This window comes from Mercenaria mercenaria, chromosome 6, assembly GCF_021730395.1.
Source record: "Mercenaria mercenaria strain notata chromosome 6, MADL_Memer_1, whole genome shotgun sequence".
NCBI lineage: Eukaryota > Metazoa > Mollusca > Bivalvia > Venerida > Veneridae > Mercenaria > Mercenaria mercenaria.
Window position 1 is genome coordinate 12234567 of NC_069366.1, and position 19425 is coordinate 12253991.

The following is a 19425-nucleotide window of genomic DNA, read 5'->3' on the forward strand; positions in this document are numbered from 1 at the left end:
TCAGTGACACTGGATAGTCTAGAATAACCATGCATTGACCATCGAGCAGCCCTGCGCTGTACCGACTGAAGCTGATCAATGCGAGTGCCTGTATACGGGGACCAAACTGTAGAACTGTACTCCAGCTGGGGCCTGACCAGTGTCATGTATGCCGTTGATTTGAGCGCTTGCGAGTGGACTTTGATGTTACGTCTGAGGAAGCCAAGTGTCTGATTTGCTTTTTTGGTGATGTTGTCAATGCGGTTGTTAAAGGATAAGTCATTTGATATTGTAACACCAAGGTATTTGGCAGATGGAACTGATTCAAGGATGGTGTTGTGAAGTATGTATTGAGTTGGAATGACTGTACTACGTTTTGTGATTTGGATGACCTGGCACTTGGATGGATTAAACTGCATGTCCCATTTCTGTTCCATATTTCAAGCTGGTGTAGATCTTGTTGTAGTAGGCTAGAATGTGAGGCAACAGTTAGAGAGAGATATATGGCAGTGTCATCAGCGAAGAGGCGTACTTTAGAAAATTTAACAAACTGAGACTGGTATGGAGCTGGAGTTGTAGCCATTGACAACTACGGATTGTGACCTATTGTCTAGAAAGCCTCTGATCCATTTCAAGTTATGGCCCCTTATACCATAATAATGGAGTTTGTACAATAGTTTTTCATGGTTGACCATGTCGAACGCTTTTGGAAAGTCAAGAAGTATGAGGTCAACTTGGCTTTTCAGGTTCACGGACCGAAGAATATCATCAATGAGCATAAGGAGTTGGGTTTGACACGACCTCTTTTCTCGGAAACCATGCTGAAGTTCATATAGAACATATCAGACTTTTTGAAGTGTTTTGTGATACTAGAGGCAACTATGTGTTCCAGGGTTTTACACAGGATACAGGTAAGAGAGATTGGGCGATAGTTGGCTGGATCTGACCTTGAGCTTTTTTGTAGACTGGCGCTACATTTGCCTTTTTCCATATTTCAGGGAGGATACTGGTTTGCAGGGATTTCTAAAATAATTTTGCAAGGATGGGGGATAGTTCTTTGCTGATGTTTTTAAGAACTATTGGTTTCATTTGGTCAGGCCCTGCAGCCTTATGTGGGTCTAAGTTGTTTAGGAGCTTTTCTATGCTATTTAGGAGCTTTTCTATACCATTTCATCATCAGTACCAGTATATATTTGTAACCTATGTTTTAATGTCGGTAAAAAGCTATGCATAGCTTATGCTAACTTATTGAAATCTCTCCGACAATAAATAAATTTTGATTTGATTTTATCTGATTTTGACGATGAATAAATTAGGCAGGTATAAAGATATTACGTTGTCCATTTCGCGAAAAAACATTTTATTTGGTACTTTCCGCGACATAATTTAGCGGTCAAGGTGCTTCCGGTGGTGAAACGAACGAACGAATTTTCGAAAGTCACTTTAAAGGTAGAGTAGACATGGAAAAAAGTATTTAGATATGTCGGTAATGAGTAAATCTAAACATCCTTTTGTCGAATACGACTATCAATAAATCTTGCTTTCCCGAAATCACGCATTTTAAAAGAATGTGTAATATAGTATTCGGATAGCTATATAATTCGGATTATAGGACGGGGTCAGTTTATAGGGCAACTAAGTTTTGCCATGTTTTTGGTAGTAACGAAATAATAACCAAAGTTTAAACCTAGCAAAGCTTAAGGACCAAATAGTTGTCCCATATGTACTGTATTGAGAAATGAGTCACTCAATAAAACTATTCTACAAGTTTATTTACTAAGGCACTACAAGTGGTCATATTGCATGCATGTATTCAACTAACATATAATGGTATCAGAGAGACATCCTTCTGCTAGGGAGCTAGTGGGAGGAGCTGCTATCACTTGATTGACATTGTATTTAACAACACTACAATTCCTCCCGGCCAAGATTTGAAATTAGCCAGAATAAAAGAATGTTTATACTAATCAAATTCTCTAACAGCAGTGTCATTGTTTCCAAACATTAACCGAGATTACAAGTGTTTGTCTTCACGAGTGTCTGTCCAGATAACGAGAATTTTATTTGTAGCAATGATATGCCCCTAATTGCTTTATCGTCTTATCTCAACGTTAATGTTCAATGGCTGATTTAAAGATTGGTTCTGATAGCAAGTACTGTCTACACGTGTTCATAAATTACTTTATTGTTTCTAAGATTGTGAATGAGACTGGCATTTCATTCAATTAGATAAATTATATGCCCGATGATACAAAATGAATTTGCAATGAAGGTCAGATATATTATTCTAAAACAATAATGTAAATCCAGTAACAAAACAGTGTAAGCATATGAATGGCATGTATTATTTCAATGCACCTGTTGCATGTATAATTCATAGTGAATTATATTTTATTGTTAAATCCTTTTACATCTCTTTGGATTTTTTTTCACAACGTTACATATTTAAATGGTAGATTATTGATTAGCACTTTTAAATTCCAATTTTGAATGCAGCTTTTAAATGATAGATTATTGATTAACACTTTTAAATTCCAATTTCGAATACAGCTCTGCTTTGAATTATAGCGGATTATTATGCCGCTATTTAGTACTCTGACACACATAATCTTTTAAGTAATCCGGTGGTTTTTTCTGTCTTTGTGTTCGTGGTAGTACGGCATCGCCAGAGTCGTTGCCTTGGTGTGATGGGGTTTCGTGCCTGGTTTTCTTCTCGAATTGGGATGATACGGTCGTATCATGGTTGGCGTTGGTTTCTCGTTGTTTGGCTCATTTTTCGACGTTCCGACACGTTTAAAGAAAGAAGAGTTTCGAGTTATTTGTTTGTCCTCGCGTTCGGCGGTTACCATTGACCCTTTTGTCTTGATTACCTGATAGGGTATTGGATCGTATGGGGTCGAAAATTTGTTGTGTTTGTCTTGTTTTACCAACACACTGTCACCAATTTTAATTTCAGTTTTTCTCGTGTTTCTCCGTGTATCAGCATAGTCTTTCATTTTCTGCTTTGATTTTCTGTCATTTTCTCTTGCGTTTTTGTGTTTTTTCGATTTCTTTTGCCTTTGTAAGAATGGAATTTTAATGTTTATGGGTCTTCCATAAAATAGGTCAGAGGGTGTTTCGGATGTCGTTCCGTGCGGTGTTGATCTGTAATTTCTCAGAAAAGCATACATGTCTTTTTTCCAATCAGAATGATGGACATGGGAAGCTCTGATTGTTTTGCCTATTGTTTTCATGAAGCGTTCACATTCAGCATTTGCCTGCGGCCACAGCGGAGTTATTTTCTTGTGTTGAAACCCAGATGCTTAGCAAATCTTTGAACTGGTGTGAATTCATGGGACTTCCGTTGTCTGACTTTAACACTTCTGGAATCCCTGCTTCTGAGAAAATTTTGTCTAGCACAGGAATCACTGTGTTGCCTGTGATTGAATTAAGTACTTCAACGAACGGGAAACGTGAGTATTCATCCATTAGCACGAGTAAATACTTCCCATCTGGAAATGGTCCACAAAAGTCCAAGCTAACTACCTGAAACGCATATTTGGCATTTCACTCATTTGCAGCGGTTCTTGAGTCTTTTTATTTGTTGCTGCTAGACACGGAATGCAACTTTTGCATTTTGCTTCTACTAATTGATCCATGCCTGGGAAATACACTTTCTCTCTTAATAATTGTTTGGTTTTAACAATTCCCTGATGACCCTCATGAGCTAATGATATCACTTTATCTTGTAATTGCCTAGGATAACAATCCTGGACTCATGCAGCAGAATTTCACCATTTTGAAGATTTACTACCGACAGCTCGTTTTTGCAGCGTGACAGGGTATCAATGATTTTGTTTTTGCTTGGGTTATTCCAGTTTCCAGATTTGACATATTTAATGGCCATTTGGAGGTCAACGTCCTGGGATGTTGCTTGAATTATTTCATTCATGTTCATGGCTACAGGGACATCATGATATGCCAGGAAATTAACATATTCCTCTGCCACACTTGTTTGTTTGTGTTTTCCTGTGTCTGGGTGTCTGCTCAAGAAATCCGACATGTTTGAATCTCCACTTTTATGTATGACGTTAAAGTCGTATGATAATAGTCGCATTCTCCACCGTTCAAGTCTTGCTGATCCAATTTTTTTTTTTTTTTTTTTTTTTGGAACCACGTTTAAGGCCCGTTTATTCATCACAAAATTTACATTTATATTTCAATATGTAACATATATAACATTCAAAGATTAACATGTACATGTCTTTTTCTAGAAAAACGTAGTTCAACTTTACTTTAAAAGGAAAAAGAAACCTCTTTAAGAAGTACTATCAGGTTATTGAAACATACAAAAGAAGTACATAGAAAGAAGAAATGATTAAGCTGTATTGATTATTCTAAATAATTGAAAAACAATTTACTAATCTAATGGCAACAGATTATAATATTAAATGTTGATTAATTATGTGGACTGACAATAAAAAGCTGTACAACTGCCCAGTTATCTCTTTCTATTTCTTTTATATTGGTGCTTCTGTATACTTGCCAGGCACAATTCAAATAACCTTTTAAACCATAAAAACTTGGTACAATCTCTTTTCTTTTACAAGCGAAAATATATTTCTTAATTTGTAAGAACAAAACGTAAAAATTTTTAATTTTTTTTTCACAGTTTCCTATAATAAAGTCTTCTGCTCTTATTTGAATAGTTATTCCATTATTCAATAAAACATTTTTCACTTCTTGCAATAAATTTTGAATACAAGTACAAGACCAGAACAGATGTATAATTGTTTCTTCCTCTTCTTTACAAAAAGTACAAAGATTATCAGTTACAATATTCATATGATATAATAAAGACTTAGTACCAATAATTCTGTGGAGTATTCGTAATTGTAACCACTGAATGTAAGAATCTCTTGTCATGAGAAATACAGATTTATAGGCATACTTCCATTCAATATTATTAAAACATTGGTTCCATTTAACTTGACTAGTAGGTATATCATTGTTTGCAATCAGTACATTATACACATGCTTATTTGCCATATTTGAAAATAAAACTTTTGAAACATAACAAGAAACAACAGGTCCATAGCAACTACAATTACCACTTATTCTAATATTACATGTTCTTAAATAGGATTTTATAGTACTTTTTAAACCTTCATAAAATACAAAATTTAACCTTTTACCAATACACTGTTCTAAGTAAGATATATCTACAAATTCACCTGTGTCTGATATTAAATCTTTAACAAATCTAAAACCTCTATCAAACATACTTTTATCAAATACACCTTTGTTACCAATTTTAAAACAGCTGTTATAAAATAATGGCATTGCAAGAAGTTCATCTACAGTTTCAACAGGCATCTTATCCATATAAGAGATAAAACTTCTTAACACATCACACCAGAATTTGTTTCCTAGCCTTTCATTATATTTTCGCAATACAAATTTCCAAGATTAACAATTCTATGTAAGTCAAATATTGATTTTAACAACACATAACACTTTCCAGTTCCATTAAAAGCTTTTCTTATCCATGACATTTTCATACTTTGTTCATATTTATAAATATCCACCATTTTTAGCCCTCCTTCTTCATAATTTTTGACAACAACAGAGCACTTTATTTTATATGGGCCATTCCATACAAAGTCATATAACAATTTGTTTAAATTATCCATAAATATTTTAGGTGGTGTTGGCAAAATTATAAACAAATTTGTAAAGAGAGGAACTAACAATGATTTTACAACAGTAATTTTTCCAATAGGAGTAAGTAATCTTCTGTTCCAGTAGGATATCATCCTTTTAACATTTTCTAACTTATCATTGAAATTAAGCATTATCATATTATCAAGATCTACATCAAAAATAATACCAAGTACTTTAAACCTTGTAGTACCCCAAGATAGTTTGTACTTTGTCTTTATAGATCGGGTACTGTATTTCATTGCACCTATCCAAATAACATTAGTCTTCTCAAAATTAACTTTTAGACCAGAATAAAATGAAAATTCATGTAGCATATCTAGGGCTGCACGTAAGACTCTTCCGAGCCATCCAACAAGAGTGAAGTATCATCAGCAAATTGAGATATTTTATACTCAACTTCATCAATAGTTATACCTTTTATTTTCTCAGAATTTCTTATTTTAATAGCAATTATTTCGGCACACAATATAAAAATATAAGGACTAATTGGATCTCCTTGGCGGCAGCCTCGTTCTACTTTGAAGAAATCTGATAGGAATCCATTAAGTTGTACTGAAGTCATAGTATTATGTAGAAACAATCTAAGCCATTCCTTGAATGTGGTTCCAAAATTAAAAAAATTGAAAGCTTTTTCAATGAAATTAAAGGATAATGTAAACAAATGCTTTCTCATAATCTACTGTAATTAATAGTCCAGGAATCTTTCTTTCTTCTGTTATTTTCATTATATCATACAGTAGCCTAATATTTTCTCCTATGTATCTACCCTGTAAAAAACCAGTCTGGTCATGATTTATTAGTTTTGGTAATACAGACTTCAGTCTATTTGCAATAGATCCAGAGGCTAACTTATAGATAACATTTAACAATGTAAGAGGTCTGAGGTTTTTTAAAAATTTTCTGGGTTTATTTTCTTTTGGGATACATGTTATTATTCCTTGTTTCTGAGTAACAGATAGGGAACCAATAGTAAATGCATAATTAATAGATCTTACAACAAAATGACCAAGTTTCATCCAAAAAACTTTTAAAAATTCTACAGTAAATCCATCTGAACCTGGAGACTTATCATTTTTCATTTTTTTCAGGGTGTTGAGCATTTCACTATAAGTTAATAGACCTTCTAAACTATCTGCTTCTTCTCTAGACAACTTCTTAACAGCAATATCTTTTAAGTCATTTTCTATATCATACAACTTTTCTAAAACATTTTTAGAATACATATTTTTATAAAAAGAACAAGCTTCATTTAAAATATCTGACTGATTTGAAAGCACAGTACCATCTTCTTTTTCTATAAATGGAATAACTTTGCTTGTACAATACTGTTTTTCTAGATTGCAGAAATAACTTGAAGGCTTTTCACCCTCATCTATGAACTTTGCTCTAGATCTTATTACATATCCTTTCATATTTTCTGCTCTTATTATTTGCAATTCATTTTGTAAATTCAGTAATTCTTCTTTGTTATTCTCATCTAAGTTCTTTTCTATATTTTCTATTTTGTTTACTAAATTTTTTTCACGTGAAACTCTCTGTTTCTTCTTATAACTTGAGTATGCAATGGTTTTTCCCCTTATTTCCATTAACAAAGTTTCCAGAAATAACTGATCATTTATAACAAACTGAATATCATTGTTGTCTATACTAAGTACATTCTCTAAACAATATACAGGTAAACAGTACTGCTTTTTAATCTCGTCAATTTTATCATTTATACACTCTAAATAATTTCTATCATACAGCAATGAATTATTAAATTTCCATAGAGGTTTACCATGTTCAATCTCATTGAATACCAATTCTAAACATACAACAGAATGATCAGACCGGTAAGAGATTCCAATAGAAGACTCCTTAATTTTTGACAGCAAGTTTTCTGATGTTAGAAAAAAGTCAAGTCTACCTTGCTGTGTAGAATTCATCCGCCTCCAAGTAAAACGTTTTTCATCACCATTAATAATTCTAAATGTATCAACTAAATTTCGTTCCCTTATAATTGTACAGATTTTTTCCCTAGCTTTTCTATTATTATCAACAGATCTGTAATTCATATAATCTTTGTCAACATCTAATACAAGGTTATAGTCTCCACAAACAATGTACGAATCATTACCGATTGTATCTATACGATTAAATACATCAGAATAGAAACTAGGTTTGTCAGCATTTGGACCATAAATATTACATAAAGTAAATCTTTTCCCATCATAACTAACATCTAAGAATAGACAGTTACCAGTAGTATCTCGCTCAACTGAGTGTACAACAGTTGGAATATTCTTTTTCAATAAAATGCAAACACCCCTAGAATTTGAAGTACCATGAGAAAAATAGCAGTCTCCATCCCATTGTGAGTAAATAACTTTTTCTAAACCATCAGTAAAATGACAATCTTGTAAACAATAAAATTCAGCATTCTGTTTTTTCAGGAAATTAAAAATATCAATTCTTTTACTATTATTGTTTAGACCCCGGCAGTTGTATGAGACAAATTTTATATTACTCATACTGACTAGAAATGTTCAGTAGCTTACTAATACTGTTATAAAAGGCAATCCACATCTTTCTACCTTTCAGTACATCTATACTATCACAAATTAAATGCCATATAATCGAACAGCTTAACATATAACACATGAACGAAAAACAAACTAAATAAACAGTTAGTAACAGCATAACTGCCTGTGCATTGATTTTGCACAATTACATATGAATACACAACTAAAAAGTATTCTTTGAGTATATCATCAATTGTATAAAGTTTTTTAAAGACAAAAAGCATTTTAGAATATTTGCTGACTATGACTACTTGTTTATACATGTCCATTTACTAAAATAAATTTTACATTATTTCTATTAAATTTTAAGGTTCTACTGTATAGCATAAACCAAAAAAAAAAAAATAAATAAATCTGAACCACACTGTACAATAAAATGCTCATTTAAACATGACTTTTGCTGCGTAAGTTGCTTTGCAAATTCTTCTGTATCGATTCACTTAAATGCATAGTGAGTTTAGTGACATTTATTCTGTTTGTAATTTACAAGAATTATCAAACATGTATATTTTTCTATTCAAATCCTATCAGGCTTTACAATTCTGACCAATGTAACAATGTACTTTTCTGTGATTAAAAACATAATAGTATACCAACAAACCTAAAGATACATTACAGTACTATTCAGACATTTATCTAACCTTTGTAAACAAAATGTATTTACATCTTATGCTGTTAAAACAGAATGATAGACAAATACCAGCAACCTTTATTCCAGCTACCTTTACAATGGATATCTGTACACAAAGAAGCAAGTTGCTTACATATGGCATATATCTTCCAATATCTGATAATTTCTGAACCAGGAAGGGTGTGGGTTGAGGTGGTGTGGAGCATAAGTAAGTCTAATGATGGGTGGGGGGGGGGGGGGGGGGGGGGGGGGGGGAATGGGAGAGTTCATTGTTGAAATACCAGACATCAGCACATATCAAGACATGAAAAATTCATATCTCTGCATATTCTTTAAAGCATATATTTACAAATAAGTTTAAATCATACTAAATTTGCAGCTTTTAACATATTTTTCCACCAAAGTAAATTTACATATTCAAAACAGTCCCAACACAAAATTCTTCTCAGTCATATTTAATTGATTAACTTCTAGAAGCGCTCTGTCCCTCTAATCCCCTTCTTCTGTCCGCTTCTTTCTTCTCGCGAGCCTTTCTCAATGCCTCGTCTATATTGTCGTACACGTCAAATTTTACGCGTTCGCCAGTCAATGTTTCCCCATATACTGCTCCATTAAAAAACCATGCTGATTTTATTTCCCTATGAAGTGTTAATCTATTTATAAGTCCAGAGTTCATTATTGTGACATCATCCGCAATTCTATGCCCAGCATCCCTCATATTCCTCCTCTTCCTCATCACTGCTGTTTTAACAGTATTGTTCACTGTTTAATAATGACAGGTCTTATATGTCCGGGTTTGGTTGGTAACCTGTGTATGGCACTAATATCTTCCTCTCTTAAATTCACATTCTCCTTTATAAGAATGCCCTGAACTTTTTCGGTAAGCTTTATTTGGGTTTCATTTCTTTCTTCTATAACGTCATATATTTTTATGTTATTTTTCCTTGAATATTGTTCATTTCTGTTTGCCTTTCTGTTGGCCTCTATGCACATGTCCTCAGATTTCAGTAGTCTCTCTTCTATTTCTTCTATTTTCTTGTTGTATTCCTCATCCTTTTTATCTAATATATCTTTCAAGTTATCATTGTCAAATTTCAGTGTTGTTAGTTGATCCTGTAAGTATCTGGTTTTTTCTTCTACTTTGGAACTGACTGTCTCTAAAATTTTCTCCTCCATTTTGCTCATTATTTGTGTGATAGTGTTTGTTATTAATGTTTCTATGTCTTCCTTCCTAAGCATTGATTCCTGCATTATATCAAGCTGATTTTGAATCACTGATAAGTTCATGCTCTCATTGCTAGTGTCACTTAGTTCCGATAATGTTCGTTTAGCTTGTTTTGTTGGTTGTTGTCCTGTTGTTTTGTTTTGTGTTTGTTGTGTTTTTAATAATGGTTTGTTTGCCCCTTTTGCACCTCCTTGACTTTGGGCTGGACCAGCAGATGAAGATGTAACTGCACCTTTTGGATTCTTTTTACTTAAATTTCTTCAGTGTTTTGGTTTTCACTAACGGTTAGATTTAAGGCAATTGACCTTGAAATTTTAACTGTAAATCACTGACTTGACAGGTATTATTTCATTCCTGTTACAGCAATTCCTTTATGCTACTGTAAACTATAATTATCTCCAATCAATCACCAGACCCATATACACTTCACAACACAATAGTGTTTATAATCCAATGATAATAGCTGCACTGATCACTATTATTACTTCAAGTTTTTCCTTAATCCATGTGATCCAGGTCTCTCAATGTGAACAAAGGAAAGACAAAGAAAAATTCATATTTTCACTAATATCTCCAAAGTTAAAACTCTCTTTTTAGTCAAATTTCAGCATCTTGCAGTCCATCTCATAAGCTTCATCTTCATGTACTTTTTGACATTTTATCCCTCACTAATCCATATGTAATTGGCAAAAATGATCAGAGCACTTTTACACACACATCTCAAACATTTTCCCCTCAGGCATTTCTGATCCAATTTTTGACTTTGGATTACTGTAGATATTTTCAATGAATTTCGCATCAGTGATCACAGTGAACTTATGTCCATATAAGTATATATGCCAATGTTCTACACTCCAAACTAGTGCCAAATTCTCTCTTTCTTGCTGAGAATATGAATTTCTTTCAACGTCTGTCAATGACCTGCTTGCATAGCACACAACTTTTCCTTCTTGTAGCATTATTGCGGCTACTCCAATGGGACTTGCATCTGTGATGATCTGTGTTTCCTTATTAGGATCAAAGTAGGTCATGACAGTATCACTGCTGAGAATCGATTTCAGCTTAAGGAATGCTTCTTCTTGTTCATTTTGCCATGTCCATTTTGCGTTTTTCTTTATCAGGCGTCTTAGAGGCTCTGCAATTGTGCTGTAATTTTGAATGAAGCGCGACACATAATTTGTCATAGCTAAAAAGCTTCTCACCTCTGGCACATTCTTGGGTGGTGGTGTGTTCTTGATGGTTTCGACCTTCTTTGGGTCTGCCGACATGCCGTCTTCACCAAATACATATCCAAAGAACTCTAATTTGTTCTGGTTTAATTCACATTTCTTTTTATTTAGCGTAATGTTCATTTGTTGTAGTCGCTTTAAGACTGCTTCAAGCCTTCTGTCATGCTCTGTTTGGTTTCTAGCATATACGATTATGTCATCCGAAATATTTTTCACACCATCTAATCCCTCTAGAATCGTACTTAAAGCGTTTTGAAAAATTTCCGCTGCGCTATTTATTCCAAAGCTTAGGCGTTTGTATCTTCTCAGTCCAATATGTGTGGTGAATGTCGTAATGTTTCGTGATTGTTCTGATAGTTCCAGCTGGTGATATCCCTGATTCAAGTCTAATTTAGAGAACACTTTAGCACCGCTTAAGTCCACGATCATATCATCAATAGTAGGAATTATATGTCTTGTGCGTTTTATTGCTTGATTAGGCAATCTCATGTCAACACAAATCCTTATTTGGTTTGTTGTGCTTTTGGGCTTCGGAGCCACCACTATCGGTGATACCCAATCTGTCGGACCATCTACTTTCTCAATGATGTCTAACTTTTCAAGCCTTTGGAGCTCATCTTCAACTTGTTTTCTCAGGTGAAAAGGTATGCGTCTGTGCGGCTGGGTGACAGGTTGCACATTTTTGTCAACATACAACTTTACTTCAGTGTCTTTCATTTTTCCAATACCCTTGAAGACAGATCCATATTTATCGCAAAGTTCATCGACCTTATTCTGTGTTATGACACTTATTTCAGGAATAACCTGGAGATCAACAGATGTCAAATAAGATAACAAGTTGCCACTTTTACCTTTTGCCACATATACTGGAGCTGTTGTGACCTTGTGTATGGTTTCAATTGTCGCCTGGAACTTTCCTAATAAGTCCACTTTATTAGCACCATAAGCATATACTTTCGTGTCTACCTTACTGAGAGTCACTTTGTTTTTTAGCTTGCTGTATGTCCTTTCATCAATTACATTTATAGACGACCCTGTGTCTATCAATGCCTTGACAGACTGACCGTTTATTTGGATGGTCAAATTAGGTCTTGATGACTGCAACGAATTCACTGATAATCCAAATATGCTATTTTCATTTTCACTTTCGCTTCTAGTTTCGCTTTGAGAGCTTTCATCATCCATTCTGTTTACATTTTTCCTACGATTTCTCTGCTTGGACCTGCACACTTTTTCAAAATGACCTTTCTTTTTGCAGTATGTGCACGTCTTTCCGTCCGCCGGACATTTTCCTGATTGATGTGGGTATTCGTATCCACAATATTTGCATGTTGCCTTCTTTCTTGTCGGATAAGAGTTGTGTTTTGTTGATGCTGACTTGTGTTTCGATTTCATGACATTCACTGCATCTTTCTTTGAATTGTTCTCAATTTCGGACGCTTTTAGATCCGATAGTTCCAGGGCACGTGCTTCCTTTATCAAATTGTCCAACGTCAGATCATCTCATAAAGCCTTTCTACGTAACCGTGTGGAGGTACAACCTTGAATGATTTGTGATTTGATTTCTTTGTCCGTGTTAGGAAATTCGCAATTTCTGCTTAATGCCCTCAATCGCGTGTGAAAACTGTCTATGTTTTCGCTCGAGTCCTGCTTTGCCTGTCGAAATTTGAAGATTTCATACTCCGTGCACTTTTTTGGTGCGAAATATTCAGTCAGTTTTGTTTTTGCGGTTTCATAATCGTCCCCGGTGTCTTGCAATGTATCAAATATGTCGTTGACGTCTTCCCCTGCATAGTGAAGAAATAATGCACGTTGTCGCGTTTTGTCTTTGATATTCATTCCAATCATAAGATTTTCAAAACGGTTTGTCCATTTTTTCCACCTTGTGTCTATGCCAGGCTCGTTTACACTAAATGCGGGAAAAACTGGTAATCCTTGTGCCATATTTATTGTCTAAATATCAGTGTTATTGATAAATGACAGTTATTGTTACAAAGATGTCCAAAAAAGTGTTCTAAACTTTTAAGTTCCTGCTTATATGTGTAAACATAAATTCCAGCGTTTTTTTTTTGAAAGTACACATTTTATTGCAATTTATTGTAAGTCAATTTTTTTATCCTCGTCGCCATTGTACTGTATTGAGAAATGAGTAACTCAATAAAACTATTCTACAAGTTTATTTACTAAGGCACTACAAGTGGTCATATTGCATGCATGTATTCAACTAACATATAATGGTATCAGAGAGACATCCTTCTGCTAGGGAGCTAGTGGGAGGAGCTGCTATCACTTGATTGACATTGTATTTAACAACACTACACCATAGTTTTAATGCAGTGTGAAAAAGAAAGGTAGGCCTGTCTTTAGTTCTATAAATAAACGTCGGACTTAAATATTTTACGATTTTGACATTTGATATAGTCTGATGTTTCATCAAAATCATAAATTTCCTGGTAGAGCATTCCGCAAAATATCTTGCGGAAGGTTTTACAAGTTCAAGGGGAAAGTGACAAAAAAGCGATAGCTAAATACCAACAACGGACAAAGAAACCTATTTTACACATTCATTGAACATTCTCGATATCGACATTATGGATAAAATCCCGTTTTCCGGTATAAACCACTAATAAACGCCCGTTCCCGTTTTCACGGTGAGGGGGGTATCGGCCATTACGCTACATGGCGGTAGTGTTTAGATTATCCTTTTTTAAAGTTTTAAACAAAGAAAATGAATAAAAAAAGTATTGCAGATTATCATTAAACATTGTTGTAATTAAGATATAGCAAAAATATCCTCAAAGTTTACTTTATTTTTGAAATTTTATCTTTTATTCTACACTGCCGCTTCCGTGGCTCGATACCGAAGGTGTGAAATTATTAGCATTTTTCAAGATTAACAGATTATTTTTGCAAAAAAAAATGTTGCCGAAGTCATAGAATAGTATTTCCAATGTGAGAAAGTAAGATCTTTCATAAATTCTTATCTTCTGGCAAAAATAATCGCTCATATTGTACACGGTCTTTATTATCGGTTAATCTCGCCGACCCCCCTGACCCTATGTACGGAAATACCGGAAAACAGGATTTATCAATAATGTCGATATGGTCAATACAGTTTTACTGACAGTACCGAAGATCTGTCCACACTTGGAAAGTGAAATTTACATCCATTCACTTTGCAATACAACACGAAACTGTCAAATCTTCTTTATTATGAAAATTGATTTTAGATGAAAAATATTCTCACGGTCGGATTTTAGACGAAAAATGTGGCCTTTTACTAACATAATTATTGTCTACGTTGTGTGCATATGGTTATAATTGATTGGTGTAACCAGCATTTGTGACAGAGCATGAGATTTTGGGTCCAAATGCAATTTTGGTCAAAAATGGGGTTTTGGGCTAATCTGACAGACTGACCCGTTCTGAGTAAAAATCTTCAATTTGACAACAAAAATCAGCCGTTGTCATGGAGATATTATCCCTTTTCGGACACCATGTTTTTGTCTAACTGTATCAAAATTGAGGCAGTACATCTTAATAATGACTCCATATCTAAATAATATCAAGATAAAATACATGATGAAATAACAAAAGCAACATGCAATTAATGGAATGTATTTCTTTTTGTCTCTTTCTTTCATGTAGTATAAAAGTATTTATGTTCTAAAAATCGTTTCTATAGCAACACTGTTGTTTAACCTCTTTTTTAACAGTCTATTGATGAATCTAGCAATAAATTACATAGAATGTGAAATAAATACACAATTAACTTTTTCTAGTGTGCAAGCATTTTACAGACAACTGTTTTATGACATTCTTTTGAACAAATACAGACTTTATTTAATATCAAATTAGACAACATCCCAAAAACTAGGACATTAATCTTATTGTTATAGAAACCTTATCTATTAAACAGTAAGAAAGAAAAATCAAGCAAGAAGATATAATTATTAGACTGTTATTATCAACTGTGAGTTTGCTAAAATTTCAGAAGACTTAGATATACTGATCAGTGAATCATTACCATGGCAACGATGTGGTATTTTCTTACAAAAATACTAACATTACCATGGCAACAATGTGGTATTTTCTTACAAAAATACTAACATTTTTGTCAATTTCTTTGTAATAATTTGAATATTTGAAGTGTTTTTCCATATATTTACATCAAAATCTGTCTGTTTTCTTAATTTAAAGTAAGAGACATCATTCCATGCAAATTAATGTAATATTGTTTGAGAAATACATAATTTTCGGATACATCTCTCTCAGTTACAACTCTTGCCATTTTAAGGCAGACTTGTGTGATAACATAGTGCTTTGCTGGTGCAATTATTATATATGAAAATATATTCACTAACATATTACAGATTAACAAATATAACATATAAACAAGAAAGATATTGTTTACATATGATGATATCCAAAATAATTTAAAAGTCAAATTAACGTTACCATGGCAACAATGCACTATTTTCTTAAAATAGTAGTATTTTTGTAAATTTTCCAGAAAGAATCAGAACATTCATTTAGCATCTGTTCAGTATACATTTGTTTTACACCATAAATGGTCAATTATGATCATTTATAAAAAAAACATATTTCATGTAATATATTTTGACTTTGAGAACTACATATTTTCCTGATATGCCTACCTGCATTACAACTCTGCCATTTTATGGCAGATTTGTGTTATGACATGTTTTGTTGAAGCAATGATTACACATAAAAGATATTTTCTTGCAGAACATAGTCTGATTAGCAGAATATAAACAAGAAACATGTTGTCTACATAATCAAACAAATCTAAATTTAAGTCAAATTTGTGTTACCATGGCAACTCACAATGTTTTGCAACAAAAATTAGCTATTTCTGCAAAGTTCATGTGAAATATCTTTTAACACAATTAAAGCCATGGATTTACATGATTAATTCTTGAAATAAAATATATTATAATTAGCCAGTAACAAATATTTTCTGCTATATTGGAAGTTTTCTGTCATGGCCATTTCTGGGAAAATCTTTCCTACACTCACACTGGCAAGGCAGTTTTGATTGTAAAAATGTTTCATCCATAGGTTGTGCTTTAAATGTCACACATGTAGTAGTTTTGAAACAACTAGGATTCATTCAACAGACATGTCTTAATATTTCATGCATGCAGTTTTGGAAAATTCATAAGTTAAATTCTGTATTGTTAGAACAATTAAGATAATGCTTTTCAAACCACTTCACAGCTGTCTTGGCAACAAAACACTTATAAAATACTTTTACCCAATATTTCTCACAGTTGACTAAGTTTTACTTTTTCTTGAAACACATTTGTAATTTGAATTAGAATGTTTAACTTTTTCAAGTCATGAGGGCAGGAAACATGTCCTTATTTGTGCAGTATGGAGTCATTTGCTCATGTAAGTAGTTGTGACATGCACTCTATCCCATAGGCATGATTTCAGCTGGATGATCAGTAGAACATATTATTTCCTTCTGTTTCATTCCCATTCACATATTCATAGTTCTTTCATCACTGCAAAACAAAAATTCAACAACATTAGAACTTCATTTTAAGATTAGTATAAGGTCACAGTATATAAGACTGTAAAGCATCTTTTTAAGCTTAAGAGAGTCCTTTTGATAAAAGCTGAATGAAAGCAGAATTGATAAGTATAAACTCATCCAAGAATATTACAGTATTTAAGCAGAAAAGTAGCTTTTCAAGAATACATAAGCTATCTAAGATTTTGACAGACTGGACATACAATTCATGCAATCATACTTAATGTAAACATACATACATGATATATTTAATTATTAAATATCATTATTTATTCACTTCTTAATATACTAACACATATTTGTTGAATGGGCCTATAATTAAAATCTTTTCTCTTAAAATGTTATGAATAAAATAGATCATGTATGTTTGTTACTTTAATGTCTTTATCTTTCTTAGAATAGCAGTATAATAACTGTAAAAATGTATGAAGGAATTTACAAACCCCCAAAAACTCCAGCTTGTGGTGTATAGACCTTCCTGGAAAATCCTTTAACTGTTTAAGGTCATTGCATCAAGCCAAACAATCCTCAGTGGTTGAACTGTAAAATGAAAAAAATACTGAAAAAGGCTGAAATGTAAGATAAAAATGCTCTGGGCAGTTAGCTCAGTACATAGAGCACAAAGACTTCTATAAGAAGAGTAATAGGTCTGAATCCCTGGCAAGACTTTCAAAACAAAATGTATCTAACGTTAATTCATTTTACAAAGTGGCTGTCAGTGACTTGCCAAGAACAGTACAAAATGGTGAGGATTCCAGAAATAATGGCCAAGTGAAAAGTATGCAGATTTAACAAAAATTTGAAAAGTATTAGAAAAAAACCATATCAAACCAAGTAAAAACAATATTTATGCCTTGTAAAAGTTTTATGTATGGACTGATTTGACATTACAAGATAGAATTAAGTTATTGAAGCTGACAATAGATGTGTTTCAATTGTTCCTGATCAGTCACTTTCATGGCATGGCTATATAAAATGATCAGGGCTTTAATTATGTAACTAAACACTATGACTGACTATTGTGTTTCTGTTTGGCACCAGCATCACAAAGTCTTCTTGCATAGAATCTAACTGTCTTGCATACTGATTCTACTGAATAAGAGTTCAAAACGATTAAAAAAAAGTTTAATTCATGGCAGATTTAATAAATAATATATAGTGTACAATACAGTGACACTTGTAAATAAAATGTGAATTGCGCTACCTCCAAACTGTCATTAGTGTCAAATCCGGGCTATTTTTCGAAAAGATATCGGACAAAACAGTCGATACGAACTCAGATAATATTTTTAAACCCTACATATCGCTTAAATACTTACTTACCTTGAGATTCGTTAACTGTCATTCTTTATACAATCGAAATAAATCATCAAATAACTGTTTTTGGTAGTTTCATTTTCTCCGGGACCTTCCATGTTTACAAATGGCGTGTCGATTCAAAGGGCGATAAATTAATTATCAATCATTCAAAAATTTTAAAGAAACGGAATTGCAAAACACGGAAATGTTTAATATGTCACTTCATTTAGTTCTTGTGGCAGGGTAGACTATTATTGAAAACAATAATGCATTGATTGCCGTGAACACGTGGTAACGTCCACCATTTTTTGTGACGTAACTTTAATCGATGTTTTCTCAAATGACGTAACGCCGAATTTGGACCCAAAATGTCATGGTGCGTCACATTTATTGGTTGTTATTTAAGGTTTCGATGGAGGCCTTGAGAAACAAAAATCAAACAACACCAAATCATAGAAAGAAAGAGTTGTTTGACATGAAAATTGAACAGCATGTAAAACATGTATATTACTTTACGAAACAAGTGTCAGTATACTGATATAAACATTGAATTCCGGAAAAGGGCTGCCTAAAGGGGCTCCACTTCCGGACAGTTAAACGCCTTTAAAAACTCATCATTTTCAAAGAACTGTTACACATGTTTGTTTTGATGCATTTGCAATAGCGTGCGAGTGGTGAAATTTCACGTAACAAGGTGGAACATAGTTTTCAGCAATTGTTTATCTTTTTTTCTTTACAAATGGCATTCATTTTCAAAGGGAGACAACTTTTTCTCAAAGATTACTTAAAATAATCGGAAAAAGTTGTTTCCCTTTGAAAATGAATGCCATTTGTACTTAAAATAATCGGGAACAGTTGTCTCCCTTTGAAAATGAATGTCATTTGTGAAGAAATAAAGATAAACAATTGCTGAAAACTGTGTTCCAACTTGTTATGCGAAATTTCACCACTCGCACGCTATTGCAAATGCATCAAAACGAACATGTGTAACTGTTCTTTGAAAATGGTGAGTTTTTAAAGGCGTTTAACTGTCCGGAAGTGGAACCTCTTTAGGCAGCCCTTTTCCGGAATTCAATGTTTATATCAGTATACTGACACTTGTTTCATAAAGTAATATACATGTTTTACATGCTGTTCAATTTTCATGTCAAACAACTCTTTCTTTCTATGATTTGGTGTTGTTTGATTTTTTTTCTCAAAGCCTCCATCGAAACCTTAATTAAAAGTTATTTCATTAA

The 19425-nt window shown here is 33.3% G+C and overlaps 1 protein-coding gene and 1 long non-coding RNA gene across 2 annotated transcripts in view; one reads left to right on the top strand and one right to left on the bottom strand.

Moving 5' to 3' along the window:
- The first annotated feature begins 1337 nt into the window (after nucleotides 1-1337).
- LOC123549620 (anamorsin homolog) overlaps nucleotides 1338-19425 on the top strand; it is a 33775-nt gene continuing 15687 nt past the window's right edge. Inside the window, exon 1 of the mRNA XM_053545122.1 lies at nucleotides 1338-1428. The gene's annotated coding sequence lies outside the window, so the exon portion shown is untranslated. The remainder of the gene's footprint in view (nucleotides 1429-19425) is intronic.
- On the bottom strand, nucleotides 15261-19390 carry LOC123541747 (uncharacterized). The gene is made up of 3 exons (XR_006684631.2): nucleotides 18212-19390; nucleotides 17332-17428; nucleotides 15261-16859 (listed from the first exon to the last, which is right to left on the bottom strand). It is a non-coding gene; the product is annotated as an uncharacterized LOC123541747 (long non-coding RNA).